The following is a 17,441-nucleotide window of genomic DNA, read 5'->3' on the forward strand; positions in this document are numbered from 1 at the left end:
ACACAGAAATAGGCTTTTGAAAATTCTAGTCTATAGGACTACTTTCCTATACAACAATTGGGTTAGGATAAATAGAAACTCTCTCTCTATTTGGGATTCAAACTATCTAGTTCACAGTCTTCATCACTTTCTAAGGTCTTAAATCTAGTTCATATCATTCATTTTTACTTGCCTTGTTTTTAGAGCATATGAGTTTGGACTCTTGGTACACACAATCACAATGGAAGAGGGTGTAGAATTTTATCCCTGCTAAGTATCGATGTTTATGGGTTGAGTACAAAAGAAGAACCTCAAAGGACAATACGGCAGCTGGAGAAAGGAGGAAGAACAGGTCAATGTTTCAAAAGAGAGGTTGTGGTCAGCAGTGCCAGATGCTGCCAAGTGGTCAAGCTAACTAAATAAAGATTAGCAAGGGTTGGTCCATTAGATTTAGTATCATGATGTGTTTGGTAGAAGACCTTAGCAAGAACAGTTTTTAGTTAACTTCTCTGGAAGGTGGTAGTGGTGGTGAGAAGCCTGTATCCAAGTAGGTTAAGGAATAACTAGAAAAATAAAATGAAAGGATAATGATAGAATTCTCATTAAAAAATGAGGGAGGAAAGAGAGGGGTACATGTGGGTCAAGCTAGTTTTGTGTTTGGGGATGGGAGAAACTTAAGCAATTTAAAAGCTGATGGAAAAGGATCCAGTAGAGGAAGATGATGAAAATACATAAGGAAAAGGGGCTAATTGTGTAAGAGAAGAAGAAACTAGAGAAAGTGATGTTGAGAGGATATGTGAATGAATCAGCCTTAGACAGAAGGAAGGACATGTCTTATCATTGAAAAGATTAATAGAGTGAATGCTCTTAGGAGTGTAGATTTGCTTTCAAGAGGTTGAGATTCCTCTATAACTGAAAACATTTACTTTTTCCATGAAATAGGTGGCTGTTATCTACTAAAAGCCAAGATTAGGAGGTGTGTGTGTGTGTGTGTGTGCACGCGCGCACATACGCACACTAGTGCGCACGTGCTGGGGAGAAGAAGTTTGAGATTGGAAGATGTTTTAGTTATTTAAGACTGTGTAACAAATTGCCCCCAAATGTAGTGGCTTAAAACATTATTATTTCACAGTTTCTGTGAGTCAGGAGTGTGGATGTTACTAAGGTGGGTTTTCAGGGTCTCTTAACAAGGTTCCAGTCAAGATGTCAGCTGCTGTGACCTCAAGGGTTGGCTAGGGGAGGATCTGCTTCCAAGGTCACTTGGAACAACAAGTGGTTATTGACAGAATTCAGTTTCTCCTGGGCTATTAGACTGAAGACTTCAGTTTTCTTTGCAAGGCCTCCCTCCATGTGGGGCTCACCATAGGGAATGACAGCTAGATTCCATCAAAGAGCAAGAGAAAGTGAGCAAGACAGAAGCCAAAGTCTTTTTGTAACCTAATCTGAGAAGTGGCATTCCACGACTGTTGCTGTATCTTTTTTGTTAAAAGCAAGTCACTGTGTGCAGCCCATAGCCAAAGGAAGGCACATTCTGGGAGATATAATCATTGTAAGCAATCTTTGAAGCTGCCTATCACAGAACAAAATGGAAAAGATTTGAAATGGATCTTGGGCATAGTAATATCACAGTAGCATTGATAGGATCAGTAGAAGTTGGTGAGCAGCCCTCAACACTGCAATTTAAGATCTGTTTCTGACCCACTCGTCTTTGTTGTTGCTATTGGTTTTTCTTGAAAGATTTGTGCATAGGGCTTAAGAAAGAACCCTATTTGTGCATAGGGTTCACACAATACTGAAATGACCCATTATATGTCTGTCCCCGAGATTGGAATTTTCTTGAGGATTGATAATATGTCTGATCTGTGGTCTCTCAGAAGTCAACAGGGCATGACCACTTTCACCTTTGGAGGTTCCAGGTATATTAAAAAAATTAAGAAATCTCAAAACAACTTTCTAAAAACTGTGACCTGTTTAAAATATTTAACAGATTTCTACTTTTTCACAAATCAAAATATAATACAATGTAGTTATGCTTTTCGAAAGATAAATGACAGGATTTTCGGAAAGAAGATATTAATTCATAGTGCCAAGCAGGCACGAAAATGTAAAGTTGTAGAATTACCATATATCATTCTTGTCACTGCAGCTCTGTGGTTGAGGCCTTTCAGGTAGATGAAGCCTCGCTTCAGAGGGGCCTCCCACCTCCTCTGGCACCAACTCTCAAGCCTAGGATAGTGGTTGGTTCATAGCAGACATTTAACAAATGTTTGTTGACATTTTTTCTGAAACCAAATCTTTCAAGAATGATTCAATTCATTTGACTTCTGAAAGTCAAGGTAGCAGAATATGAGTTTTCTATTAGGACTCTTAAAATTCCATTTTACACATGATTTTGAGACTTTGAAGTGCTTTTACTATAGTTCCAGTGCATGACTTTCCCTCAGGCTTTCCTAGCATGATTCATAATTCTCCTTTGGAAAAATCTAAGCTGAATTCAAGGATTGTATGTGTAATGAGAAAGGGGCAGGGGAACAAATAAACACAGAAAATCTCTACCTCAACTTTTGACCCCATGAGCCCATGTTATTATGGATAAATCCAAGGGATGACTGAATCAGGGAACTCTAGAGCCATCTTATGTGTATGTTAGGGTAGATAAAGACTCTGGAATGTACTAGATACATCCTAGCCATCCCAGGCTCCCCCAGACTAGGAAGACCAACACCAAGTCTTTGGGACAGTGGGAATTCCCTGAAACTCAGCTTCTATCATCTTATTCCATACACTTTTGCCTGGTAAGCTCATTCTTGGTCTTGCTGAATATATAATCCACACCTATATCTCCAGCTTCGACATTAATATTCAGCCCCAGGCTGGTGGCTCTGTTGGGATGCCCCTAGGGTACCTCAAAACCACATCTGATGTACATTAAGATTCATTACCCTCATTAAAATTATATTCTTGGTTATTGATACCTGCATCTACCCATTAGTAGAATAATTCAGAAACCTGAAACTTTCTTTTTTTCCCTACTTCTCTCCCACACAAACATCTAATTGATATATTACCCAGTCCTGTTTATTTTAAACCTTAATAACTCTCAGGCAACTGATTAACGGTATTTCTGGAAAGATGTTTGGCCATTTTTATGGAGGAAGTTTGACAGTTTCATATCCTTCCACAAGTTGTATAATATTTTTTAAAATTTTATTTATTTTGAGAGAGACAGCACCTGTGAGCACATGGGGGAGGGGGGGAGAGAGAGAGAGAATCCTAAGTAGGCTCTATTGTCAGCACAGAGCCCAATGCAGTGCTTCAATCCACGAACCTGTGAGATCGTGACTTGCGTCAAAATCCAGAGTCAGATGCTTAACTGACTGAACCATCCAGGTGCCCCACAATTTGTACAATGTTATGTAAGTCAAGGGTACAGTAAAATCCCCAATTTTAAAGTATATAGATGTGAGTATGGGCATGGCAAGAGTGGGCATTAAGAAAATGCAACAATATGGGGCGCCTGGGTAGCGCAGTGGGTTAAGCGTCCGACTTCAGCCAGGTCACGATCTCGCGGTCCGTGAGTTCGAGCCCCGCATCAGGCTCTGGGCTGATGGCTCAGAGCCTGGAGCCTGGTTCCGATTCTGTGTCTCCCTCTCTCTCTGCCCCTCCCCCGTTCATGCTCTGTCTCTCTCTGTCCCAAAAATAAGTAAACGTTGAAAAAAAAAATTAAAAAAAAAAAAAGAAAATGCAACAATATATCAACACTGGCTGTCTTTTGGGGCGCCTGGGTGGCTCAGTCGGTTAAGCGTCCGACTTCGGCTCAGGTCATGATCTCACGGTCCATGGGTTTGAGCCCTGCGTTGGGCTCTGTGCTGACAGCTCAGAGCCTGGAGCCTGTGTCAGATTCTGTGTCTCCCTCTTTTTCTGACCCTCCCCTGTTCATGCTCTCTCTCTCTCTGTCTCAAAAATAAATAAATGTTAAAAAAAATTGAAAAAAAAATACTGGCTGTCTTTTGATGGTAGAATAAGAGAATATTTTTCTTTCTACAAGGTTCAGTATTTTCTAAATGTTTTACACCAAGTATGTGTAAAATGTGAGTCCCATGAAGTCAGATACAATTTTTTTGTTCACTTACGTATTTGAAGTTCTGGAACAGTATCTTATATATGGCAAGTGCTTAATAAATATTTGTTTGTTGAATGAATGAATCTTTTTTTTTATGTTTCTCAGTCTATGTGTTCATGATTGCTATTGAGAGAGACAGACAGACAGAAAGTGAGCAGGGAGGAGCAGAGAGAAAGGGAGACAGAATCTGAAGCAGACTTCAGGCTCTGAAGTGTCAGCACAGAGCCTGACATGGGGATCGAACTCACAGGCCACGAGATCATTACCTGAGCCGAAGTCAGATGCTTTAACTGACTGAGCCACCCAGATGCCCCGAATGAATGTATCTTTATCATGTAAAAAGTCATATGAAAATTATTAAATGTACTAAAATTCCATTTCATCCTCTTCTTGGATTGTATCTTATTTTAATAAATTTTTCATCCTTTCCTTTAGATCACCTGTGGCTGAAATGGTCAGCAGTGGCCATGCCTGCAGAAGTGGTTCCTGGCTCTTGGTGTTTTTTTTTTTTTTTTTTTCTGCCCAACCTTACAAGTATTTGCCCTCTATTCTTTCCTTTCAAGTTCTTCTGCAGGCATTGCTAAGCAGATTGGTTCAAAATGAGTTTTCAGAGAAGTGACATTAGCATCATGGTGGAATAAGAGATTTTCCTTTGTTTTTTGGCTGCCCTCTCAACAACGTTGATTCAACATCCATCCACAGACAAAAGTGGTTTGTGGGAGCTGTGGAAGGCAGCACCATACACCAAGGGACCCAGGCGAAGTCTTGCCCACCTATATGTGAGGTAATAGGCATACATACCTTGGTCCTGACTGTGGACCCTGCAGTGGTCCATGAACCAGCTCCAGCCCCTCTCAGCTGTGGTCCTGGAGACCCTGGAGAACACTGTCTTACACAATCACCAACAGACAAAAAGCTTTTGTGGAAATCTAGGTTTCTGAAGAAGTTCTACCATGACGTTGGAGAAGAAAAAAAAAAGTTTGGATGCATTGGAGAGAGTAAGAAAACAGCTTGATTTTATCTTCATCATCCCTCCCCTAAGCGAGCACAGCTTGGGGCCAAGATCTTGGCCTGTGATTTCTCTGGAGTGGGGGCAGGGAATGCGCATGTGAGTGAGCCCTGCCTGCCACACCACCCCAGCTATGCAGGATGCCCAGAAGGAGGCACTCTCCCTACTGTGGCAGCAAGAACAAGTTTTGGTTGGTGGCTAGTGAGCATTCACAGAAAGCCAGTTCAAGTCAGCAAGCCAGAGACCATAAACTTGAGCTTTAGTGCCACCTTTGGGAAAACAAAAGAGAAACTCTCAGCACTAGGTCAGCACTAGGCGAGGTTCACTGTAGGATCCAGAGAAGACATACTAACTTAAGAATTCTGCCACAATAGGGAGCAAAAAGCATGAAGCAGGTGTACCTTTAGCAGGTCTAAGAGAGATTAAGAATCTCTAGCACAGCTGACAAGGCACTTCTCTCCCAAAAACAGTTCGTAAAGACTGGAGAAAGTGATTGCCATTTCAATTGGGAAGACAGCAATGCAAAACTTCAAGGAACATGAAAAATCAAGAAAACATGACACCACCAAAGGATCACACTAATCTTCCAGTAACAAATCCCATAGGCATGGAAATCTGTGATTTACCTGATTAAGAACTCAAAATTTTAAGGAAGGTCACTGAGCTATAAGAAAATAGACAATTCAAGGAAATCAGGAAAACAGTGTGTTATCAAATGAGAAGTTTAATAAAGAGATAAAAAACATAAAATGGAACAAAACAAATTCTGGAGGTAAAGAGTACAGGGAATAAAATTTTAAAAAATGCAACAGAGAGCAGCACCAACAGCAGAATGAATCAAGCAGAATAAAGAATCTGTGAGGTAGGAAACAGGAGGAGAAATTCAGAGGAGAACAAAAAAGAACAAAGGAAGAATGAAGGTGTGAAGAAAGCTTTCTCTTGATAGAAGAGAAGCAATCTGCAAATTATTGGAGAATCAGAAGAAGGGGAAGAAAGTTAATTGAAAGAAATAATGATTGGACTCCCAAATCTGAAGGAGGGATTTGTCCATCCAAGTTCAGGTAGTTCATAGGACCCCAAACAAATTCAACCTAAAAAGTTGTTCTCCAAGATGCATTTGAATAAAGATGTCAAAAATCAAAGAGAGAATCATAAAAGTAGTAAGGGAAATAAAACATCACTTACAAGAGAAGCCTGGTAGGCTATCAGCAGATTTCCCAGCAGAAATGTTAGAGGTTAGGAGAGAGTGAAATGATACTATTCAAGGTTCTGAAAGAAAAATCTGCCAATCAAGAATACTCCATCTGGTAAAGTTAACCTTCAGAAATGAGAGAGAAAGATATTCCCAGATAAACAAAAGCTGAGACCAGACTCATGGCAGTTCATTGCCATGAGACCTGCTTTACAAGAAATGCTGAAAGGAGTTCTGTAAACTGAAATGCAAGGGCACTGATGAATAACATGAAAAATATGAAAGTATACACAAATACATGGTCAAATTCAGAATACTCTAAAACTGTAATATGGTGGTATGTTAACCCCTTACTCTAGTATAAAGGCTAAGCATATTAAAAATAGCTATAGCGGGGCGCCTGGGTGGCGCAGTTGGTTAAGCGTCCGACTTCAGCCAGGTCATGATCTTGTGGTCCGTGAGTTCAAGCCCCGTGTCGGGCTCTGGGCTGATGGCTCAGAGCCTGGAGCCTGGTTCCGATTCTGTGTCTCCCTCTCTCTCTGCCCCTCCCCCGTTCATGCTCTGTCTCTCTCTGTCCCAAAAATAAATAAACGTTGAAAAAAAAATTAAAAATAGCTATAGCTACGATACAGGTATGCCTCAGAGATATTGCAGGTTTAGGTCCAGACCACCATGATAAGGCAAATATCACAAAGTGACTCAAATGAATTTTTTGGTTTCCCAGTGCATATATAAACTTATGTTTACACTATACTGTAGTCTATTAACTATGCAATAGCATTCTAATATATATATCTTAATTTAAAAATACTTTATTGGAGGGGGAACCAGGATGGCTCAGTTGGTTAAGTGTCCAACTTAAGCTCAGGTCATGATCTCATGGTTCCTGAGTTCAAGCTCCACATTGGGCTCCACCCTGGTGGTGAGGAGCCTGTTTAGGATTCTCTCTCTCCCTCTCTCTCAGCCCCTCCCCTTCCCTCAAAATAAATAAGTAGACTTAAAAAATACTTTATTAGTGCGCCTGGGTGGCTCAGTCAGTTAAGCATCTGACTCTTGATTTCAGCTCAGGTTATGATCTCTTGGTTCATGGGATGGAGCCCTGCGTTGGGCTCTGCACTGACAGTGTGGAACCTGCTTTGGATTCTGTCTGTCTGTCTGTCTCTCTCTCTCTCTCGTCCTTCCCCCACTTGTGCTCTATCTCAAGCTAAAAAAAAAACAAAAAACAAAAAAAAAACCTTCATTGTTAAAAAATGCTAACCATCATCTGAACTTTCAGCAAGTCATAATAACTGATCATAGGTCACCATAACAAATAATAATGAAAAAGTTTGGAATATTGTGAAGATTACCAAAATATGACAGGGGCAAATGTTGTTGGAAAAATGGCACCAATTAGACTCGCTCAAGGCAGGGTTGCCACAAATCTTCAATTTGTAAAAAACACAGTATCCGTGGGGCGCCTGGGTGGCGCAGTCGGTTAAGCGTCCGACTTCAGCCAGGTCACGATCTCGCGGTCCGTGAGTTCGAGCCCCGCGTCAGGCTCTGGGCTGAGGGCTCAGAGCCTGGAGCCTGTTTCCGATTCTGTGTCTCCCTCTCTCTCTGCCCCTCCCCCGTTCATGCTCTGTCTCTCTCTCTGTCCCAAAAATAAATAAACGTTGAAAAAAACAAACAAACAAACAAAAAAAACCCACAGTATCCGTGAAGTACAATAAAGCGAAGTGCAACAAAATGAGGCATGGCTGTAATTTGTTAATGAATACACAGCATACAAAGTGGTAAGTTGTGACCTCAAAAACATAAAACAGGGAAGTAAGTGGGTAGGGTTTTTGTATGTGAATAAAGTTCACTTGTTCTCAGCATAAAATATGGATATAGCTATAAGATGTCTTACATAAGTCTCATGGTAACCAGAAAGCAAAAATCCATAGTAGATTTCACAAAAGAGGAAGAAAAAGGAATCAAAGCATACCACTACAGAAGGTCATCAATTCATGAAGGAAGGCAGCAAGCAAGAAAGATGGGAACAAGGGAAATACAAGAAAGCCAGAAAGCAATGAGTAAGATTGCTTTAGTAAGTCCTTCCCTATCAATAATTACTTATGTAAATGGATTAAATTCTCCAATCAAAAGGTATAGAGGGGTACCTGGGTGGCTCAATCTGTTAAGCATCTGATGTCGGCTCAGCAAATCATCTCGAGGCTCCTGAGTTTGAGCCCCACATAGGACTCTTTGCTGTCAGCACAGAGCTTGCTTCAGATTTTCTGTCTCCTCCTCTCTCTGACCCTCCACCACTAGTGTGTGCGCGCTTTCACTCTCTCTCAAAAATAAATATACATTAAAAAAAAAAGGTATAGAGAGGTTGGATGAATAAAAATATAAGACCCAACTCTGTACTGCCTGCCAAAGAGTCTCTTCAACTTTAAAGACACACATAAGCTCAAAGTGCAGGCTAGAAAAAGATACTCCATGCAAGTGGAACCAGAAGAGAGCAGGACTAGCTATGCTTACATCAGACGAAATAGACTTTGAGCTAAGTGGTAACAAGAGACAAAGAGGGTCAATATATAATCATAAAGGGTCAATTCATCAGGAAGATACAATTGTATGTTATATATATATATATATATATATATATATATATATACACATATATATATATATATATCTCCAACATCAAGCACCTAAATATATTAATCAAATACTAACAGATCTGAAGAGAGATAGACAGCAATTCAGTGAGAGTAGGGGACTTAAATACTCCATTTTTAACAATGGATAGATCATCCATACTGAAAATCACTACAGAAACATTAGACTTGAACTACATTGTAGACCAAATAGACCTTATTGACATATGCAGAATATTCAATCCAACACATTCTTCTCAAGCACATGTGATGTATTTTGGATACACCAAAATACAAGATCTATACCAAGCATAGACCATATGATAGGTTACAAAACAAGTCTTAGCAAATTTAAGAAGATTGAAGTCATACTAAATATCTTTCCCAACCACATGCTATGAAACTAGAAATCAATAACAGGATGAAAACGGGAAACTTACCAAATATGTGGAAATTAAACATTCCACAGCTAAACAACCAACACATCAAAGAAGATATTAAAAGGGAAATTAAAAAAAAATCTTGAAACAAAAATTAAACACAGCACACCAAAATTTGTAGGATGCAGCAAAAGCAGTTCTGAGGGAAGTTTTTTCTTTTTCTTTTTTTTTTTTTAATTTATAAAGAGATGGAAACCAAGAAACAGACTCTCTCTTTTTGTTAAGTTTATTTATTTATTCTGAGAGAGAGAGATTGCGCATGCCTGAGTGCAAGCTGGGAAGGAGCAGAGGGAGGGAGAGAGAGAATCCTAAGCAGACTCCATACTCAGTGCAGAGCCTGATGCAGGGCTCAATCCCAGGAACCACCTGAGCCGAAATCAAGAGTCAGACACTTAATCAACTGAGCCACCCAGACATCCCATATTAGGGGAAGTTTACAGTGACAAACTTATACATTAAGAAAAAATAAATCTAGGGGCGCCTGGGTGGCGCAGTCGGTTAAGCGTCCGACTTCAGCCAGGTCACGATCTCGCGGTCCCTGAGTTCGAGCCCCGCGTCAGGCTCTGGGCTGAGGGCTCAGAGCCTGGAGCCTGTTTCCGATTCTGTGTCTCCCTCTCTCTCTGCCCCTCCCCCGTTCATGCTCTGTCTCTCTCTGTCCCAAAAATAAATAAACATTGAAAAAAAAATTTAAAAAAAAAAGAAAAAATAAATCTATCAAATAAGCAATCTAACTCATATCTTAAGGAACTCGAAGAACAAACTAAGCCCATGCTAGCAAAGGAAGGAAGTAACAAACAGAGCAGAAAGAATGAAATAGAGACCAGAAAAACAACAAAAGGAATCAACAAAATTGAGAGCAGATTTTGTTTTTAACTTTTTATTTATTTTTGAGAGACAGCATGAATAGGAGAGGGGCAGAGAGAGAGGGAGACACAGAACCTGAAGCAGACTCCAGGCTCTGCACTTTCAGCACAGAGCCCGACACTGGGCTCAAACCCACAAGCTCTGAATCATGACCTGAGCCTAAGTCGGATGCCCAACCGAATGAGCCACCCAGGTGCCCGATGAGAGCAGATTTTGTTTTTAAAGTTAAACAAAATTGACAAACTTTTAGCTAGATTGACCAAGAAAAAAAGAACACTCAAATAAATAAAACCAGAAATGAAAAAGAAACATTATAATGAATACCACAGAAATACAAAGGATCATAAAAAATCACTGTGAAGAGTTGTATGCCAATATATTGGATAAACTAGAAGAAATGGATAAATTCCTAGACACATAAAGTTTACCAAGACTGAATTAGGAAGTTAAAAATTTGAACAAATAATGAGTAGGGAGATGGAATCAGTAATCAAAAACCTCTCAACAAAGAAAAGCCCAAGACCAGATGGTTCACTGGTGAATTCTACCAAATGTTTAAGAAGATTTAACATAAATCTTTCTCACTCTTTCAAAAAAAAAAAAAAATTTGAAAAGGAGGGAACATTCCCAAACTCACTTTAAGAGGTCAGTATTGGGGCGCCTGGGTGGCGCAGTCGGTTGGGCGTCCGACTTCAGCCAGGTCACGATCTCGCGGTCCACGAGTTCGAGCCCCGCGTCAGGCTCTGGGCTGATGGCTCAGAGCCTGGAGCCTGTTTCCGATTCTGTGTCTCCCTCTCTCTCTGCCCCCCCCCCCGTTCATGCTCTGTCTCTCTGTGTCCCCAAAAAATAAATAAACGTTGAAAAAAAAGAGGTCAGTATTACCCTGACACCAAAGCCAGATAAGAACAATATGAGAAAACTACAGGCCAATATTCCTGATAAATCGGATGCAAAAATTCTCAACAAAATTCTAGCAAACGGAATTCAACAGCACATTAAGAGGATCATACACCATGATCAAGTGGGATTTATCCCTGGGATACAAGGATGGCTCAATATACACAAATTAATAAATGTAATATACCACATTAATTGAATGGAAGGTAAAAATTATTATAATCTTAGTAGATTCAGAAAAAGCATGTGAGAAAAATACTTTCATGATAAAAACTGCTAACAAATTGGGTGTAGAAGGAACATACCTCAACATAAAGGCCACATATGACAAGCCCATGCCAATATGATAATGGTGAAAGTTTGAAACCTTTTACTGTAAGATCAGGAAGAAGACAGGGTGCTCACTCCTACCACTCATATTAACATAGTAGTGGAAGTCCTAGCCAGAATAATCAGGCAAGAGAAAGAAATAAAGGGCATCTACGTATGAAAGGAAGAATAAAACTGTCTTTGTTTACAGATGATTATATATATGTGTGTGTATATATACATATATATGTAATGTTATAAACATATATAAAATAAATATATAAATATTATATATGTGTTATGTCTAAAGAAAAGCACGTTCAGAAGAATGAAATGGGATCCCTATCTTACACCCCTCACAAAAATTAACTCGAAATGGATGAAAGACTTAAACATAAGACCTGAAACCTTAAAACTTCCAGAAGAAAATAGGAAAAGCTATAGGGGAAAATCTTAACTTTGGTCTTGTCAATGATTTTTTGGATATGGCACCAGAAGCACAAGTAACAAAAGCAAAAATTAGTAAGTAGGAGTATATCTGATAAAAGGCTTCTGCATAGCCAAGGAAACAACCAACAAAATGAAAGGTAACCTACAGAATCTAAGAAAATATTAGCAAATTATAGGTCTTATAAGGGGATAATATCCAAGTATATAAAGAACTCTTACAACACAATGGAAAAAAAAAACTCATTAAAAAATGTTCATAGGAACTGAACAAGACATACAAATGGCCAATAGGTGCACGAAAAGATACTCCATTATTAATCGTCAGGGAAATGCAAACCAAACCACAATGAGATACTGCCTTACAGCTCTTAGAGTGGCTGTCATCAGAAAACAAGAGATAAGTGTTACTAAGGATGTGGATGTGCACTCGTGGTGGGAATGTAAATTAGTACAGCCATTATAAAAAATGGTATGGAGATTTCTAAAAAAATTAGAACTAGAACTATCATATGATTTATCAATCTCACTTCCGGGTATACATCCAAAGCAAATGAAATCAGGACCTCAAAAAGATATCCGCACTCCCATGTTCATTGCAGCATTGTTCACAATAGCCAAGATATGGAAATAACTTAAGTATCCTTCAAAAGGTAAGTGGATAAGATATGGTGTGTGCGTGTCATATATGAATCAGCCATGAAAAAGAAGGAAATCCTGCCATTTGCAACAACATAGATGGAACTTAAGGGCATTATATTATTTCTAAAGTATTTTTTAATGTTTATTTTTGAGACAGAGAGGGCGCAAGTGGGGGAAGGGAAGGGAGAGAGGGAGGGAGAGAGAGAGAGAATATGAGAAGTAGGTTCCCAGTCAACAGGAAGCAGACAGCCCAATGCTGGGCCCAAACTCCTGAACCGTGAGATCATGACTTGAGCCAAAGTTGGACCCTTAACCGACTGAGCCACTCAGGAGCCCCATGAGGACATTATATAAGAGAAATAAGTCAGGTGGAGAAGATAAATATTGTTTGGTAGATTCTACATGTAGAATCTAAAAAAGATAGACACAGAGTAGAATGGTGGTTGCTAGGGCCTGGGGGGGGGGGGCAGGGAGAAATACAGAGATGTCAGTGAAAAGGTACAAGTGTCCAGTTAGAAATGAAAAAGTTCTGGGAATCTAATCTACAGCATGGTGACTATAGTTAACAACACTACATTGTGTACTGAAAGTTGCTAAGAGAGTAAATCTTAAATGTTCTCACCACGAAAAAGAAATGGTAATCATACAAGGTAATGGAACTGTTAATTGAGGCTATGGTAATAATCATTTTGCAATATATGTCAAATCAATACCTTGTACACCTTAAACTGACACAATGTTATATGTCAATTACAGCTCAGTAAAGCTGGAAAAACCCAAACAAAATGAGTTTTCAATTCCACTTTTTTGGGGGGAAGGCAGCATCGCCTCCTAGTGGCTGTATCAAGAATGGCAATGTTGGGGCGCCTGGGTGCCGCAGTCGGTTAAGCGTCCGACTTCAGCCAGGTCACGATCTCGCGGTCTGTGAGTTCGAGCCCCGCGTCGGGCTCTGGGCTGATGGCTCAGAGCCTGGAGCCTGTTTCTGATACTGTGTCTCCCTCTCTCTCTGCCCCTCCCCTGTTCATGCTCTGTCTCTCTCTGTCCCAAAAATAAATACACGTTGAAAAAAAAAAAAAAAAAAAAAAAAAGAATGGCAACGTTGATCAATCTTCAAGACTGAGTAGCATTAGGCCCCTGCAAGTCCCAGGTTCTCCAGTGAACCAGGAGGTCCTGCTTGAAGCCCTGCGTGCTGCTGCCCCCTAGTGGTGAGTGAGCAGGCACAGGCCTCACAGCTTTTCTCTAAGGCTGGAGGGGATGCGAAACTTCAGGCAGAAAGTTAGCAAACGTTGAAATTGGCTGGGCTATTGAAACCAGCCACAGTCCACCATCCTCTCTTCAAGCCTCGGGAGATGTTGGAGTCAGGCAGGAGGAATCGTCAGGGCCTGCACTGGGAAGAGGGCTAAGATGTGGTTCTTCGGTGGAGCTGCAGGATCTGTCGGTGCCATTCCCCTACTTGTGTGTATGCAAAATGAACACGACTCGGAAAGAGGACGGAGCGCATCTGCTGGCAGTGACCCAGGGCCAAATGGTCTTTTTCTTTTTTTTCCAAATGAATTCAGGTGACTGTTGGTTTGCGGGGGCGGGTGTCTCTAACGGATCAAAAGTGACACGTGCGTCACACTCTAGTTCGCCTTTCAATTCTACAGGTGTTTTGGTTGTTTTAGTTTGGGGTTGTTTGTTTGTTTTTGCTTCCCAGCCCTAGGTTTTGAAAGAGGACTTCCACTACCCCCATTTTGACCCCAGTCTGTACTTTCTAATTGATTAAGTTCTTCTTTCCAGCGTATCTCTTAACTTAGACAAAAGACCCTGTGGACAGAGCATCCTGTGATGGGAACCGAAATTACCCCTTCAAGCAATAAGCACTGCCCTGTGTCAGCAAGACCCTGTGATCGATCCCAAGATGATGACCGATCTGACCTTTACTGCCCACCTGCACATACCCAGCAACTTTGTCTCACATTTTCCTTATATAAACCTAGAAGTATTTCCAGCACTTTGGACAGGCTGTGTGACATTAGTCCACTGTTGTCCCAGTGCTGGCCTCACTGAAATACATTCCTTTCTTGTTTTACCACTGCTGGTCTCTCTGCCTTTGGATTTTGTCAGTGTGGCCAAACCTGGTCTGTTTGGGGCCCCCGAGCCAGGTGCTCTTGCACCCCTGTACCCCGCTTACGGTTTCCTTCTCTCCCATTTTTTTTTCACCTTATTTTTCTCCCGTGATTCACCTGCTCTGATAGCTCTAAGCCTCGGTGCCATCTTCTTTTCCAAGTCTAGAACCAAGACTCGTGCAGCCTTGAAGGGTTGTGGCATAAATGCAGGTGTATTCAAGATGAGCCCATGGAGGCACCTGGGTGGCTCAGTCAGTTAAGTGTCTGACTCTTGATTTTGGCTCAGGTCATGATCTATCTTATGGAGCCCCCCCTCACCCCCCCCATCATGCTCCATGCTAACAGCACAAAACCTGCTTAGGATTCTCTCTCTCTCTCTCTCTCTCTTTCTCCTGCCCCACTTGTGCATGCACACTTCCTCTCTCTCAAAATAAATAAACTTTAAATATTTAAAAAAATAATAAAATGAGCCCATATTCTTCCCTGTTCTCTTTGTCATTTCTCTCTGCCCCTCACAGATACACCTGAGTCCACTGTTATGGAAAAGAATAGATTCCATGATATAAATGCCATTTACAGTGATGTAAATGGAGAGACAGGACCAACAGACCAATGGAACATAATATTGAGCCTAAAAACAGCTCTGCACAATCTGGACACCACATGTCTCATAGACTAGAAACAGCACTATTTGTGAGACATATCCTGATTCCCAATATGTTAAAATAAGAAAAATTTTAGAGTTCCTCTGCATATAATCAATGCCTGATCTATGGCACTCCCAGTCCCTCCCAGTTCCTACCCCCCCCCCCACCTTCACACCCTAATTGCTTTCATGAATGGATGTTCTTTTCACACCACTTGAGCTCAGAACCTCTCCCAGTGGGCAGGTAGCCTCTAAGCCAGGCCTTAATGATCACTATCTCCTAATATTCATGTCTGTCTTTTCATCTTCTGTTGAGGTGGGCTGGACCTGGTGATTTTCTTCCAAATATAGCTGGGTAGATTCAAAAGCTGAGTCAGTCTCTGCTGAAGCTGAGAGCTGGAGGTTTGTCAGATAGCTATGCTCCTCACAGCTGGGCATCGAGTCTTTTTATTCAGGGGAGAACTGAACAGTAAGTATCAAACTCATCAAATATACCAGAAAACCAGTGTTCATACTGATACTTAAAACTTACCAAACTGGGCGCCCTGGTGGCTCAGTCAGTTAAGCATCCGACTTTAACTCAGGTCATGATCTCACACTCCGTGAGTTCGAGCCCCGTGTCGGGCTCTGTGCTGACAGCTCACAGCCTGGAACCTGCTTTGGATTCTGTGTCTCCCTCTCTCTCTGCCTCTCCCCTGCTCATGCTCTTTCTCTGTCTCAAAAATAAATAAAAACATTAAAAACTAATAGAACTATAAACTATATAAACTATATATAAACTAACAGAACATTTACTAATCACCATTGGATGTTGCTATGACATACCTTTTCTCTGCAAATTGATAAAGAACATTTACTAATCACCATTGGATGTTGCTATGACATACCTTTTCTCTGCAAATTAATTGAATTAAGCATTTATTCAGTCATTGCCATATGAATTGCATCTTAGTCTAAGAAAACAATTAGTAAGAGAAAGTACATATTTATAGTAGACATCTATTAATACATGAAGGTGAAAGATAGGATGAAGTAATCATCATTTTGTAACACATCCCCAACCCCCGTGATATAATGGATCTAGGTAATAATCATTAACAGATGCTAATGCCACTAATTAACACATTAATGGGAGAATATGTAACTGAGGGATCAAACATATATCGCCTAAATCCAGCTCTAATTCTTAATCTCACTGTAAGATATTATGTACCTTTTAATTAACAGGTAAACGGCATCACTTATGAAGTATTTTTGCCTATAAAATTCAAACTAAATCTAACAAATATCAAGATCTTATGTTCTTATAGTTATGAATAATAAAAGAACAATTAACACCGGAAGAGATCAGTCAAATCCAGGAAGTGGAAAATTCTACAGGATAAATTACCTACATTTTCAACAATAAAAGGCAAGAAAAAAGGCCTTGGTAAATTGCCACAAATAAAAAATATTTATGAGGCAAATCAACTACATGTGTTGTAATGTGTGGATCTTCTTTGAATCCCAATTTAAAGAAATCAGGTGAAAAAAGGACATTTTTAAGACTGGGGGCAATTTGAACACATACTGATTATATAATACTAAAATTATTGTTAGAACTATAAAATGTAATAGTAGCAACACGATTATGAAGAAAGTCCTGGTGTATTTTAGATAGATGCCGTAGTAGTGACAGAGTGAATGATACGATGTCTATTATTTGCTTTAGAATACTCTGGGGGAAAAATGTGAGGGACAGGTGAAATAAGATTGCCAAACGTTGAAAAATAGGTAAAACCTGGTTGACGGATACATTAAGGTTCATTAAACTATTTTTCTCCATGGGTATATTTGGATTTCTCCATAATAAACATTTAAAATGAAATTTTTAAACTTAGAACCATATCAAAAGGTGTCCCAGATATATAAATATAAGTAATTCAAAACTTGATGACACAGTTTATCTGTGTGTATGTAAAAGATACATTCCAAATATGTTTAAAAATTGGTTGACCTCCCAATGTCAGATTCAGCAAATCTCTAACATGAGATGCACGTACTATTCATCTGAATTTGAAAGGGAGGTCAATGTTTACAACCCAGTATGAGAGCCCAGATACCTCTTTGTTCCGGCCTTGAGATATTATCATGCATTTTGCCATTGTACCTTGTTGGT

The sequence above is a fragment of the Lynx rufus genome, unplaced genomic scaffold (genome assembly GCF_022079265.1).
Source record: "Lynx rufus isolate CCGP_SWC_20201006 ecotype Redwood Valley unplaced genomic scaffold, mLynRuf1.p SCAF_1, whole genome shotgun sequence".
Taxonomy (NCBI): domain Eukaryota; kingdom Metazoa; phylum Chordata; class Mammalia; order Carnivora; family Felidae; genus Lynx; species Lynx rufus.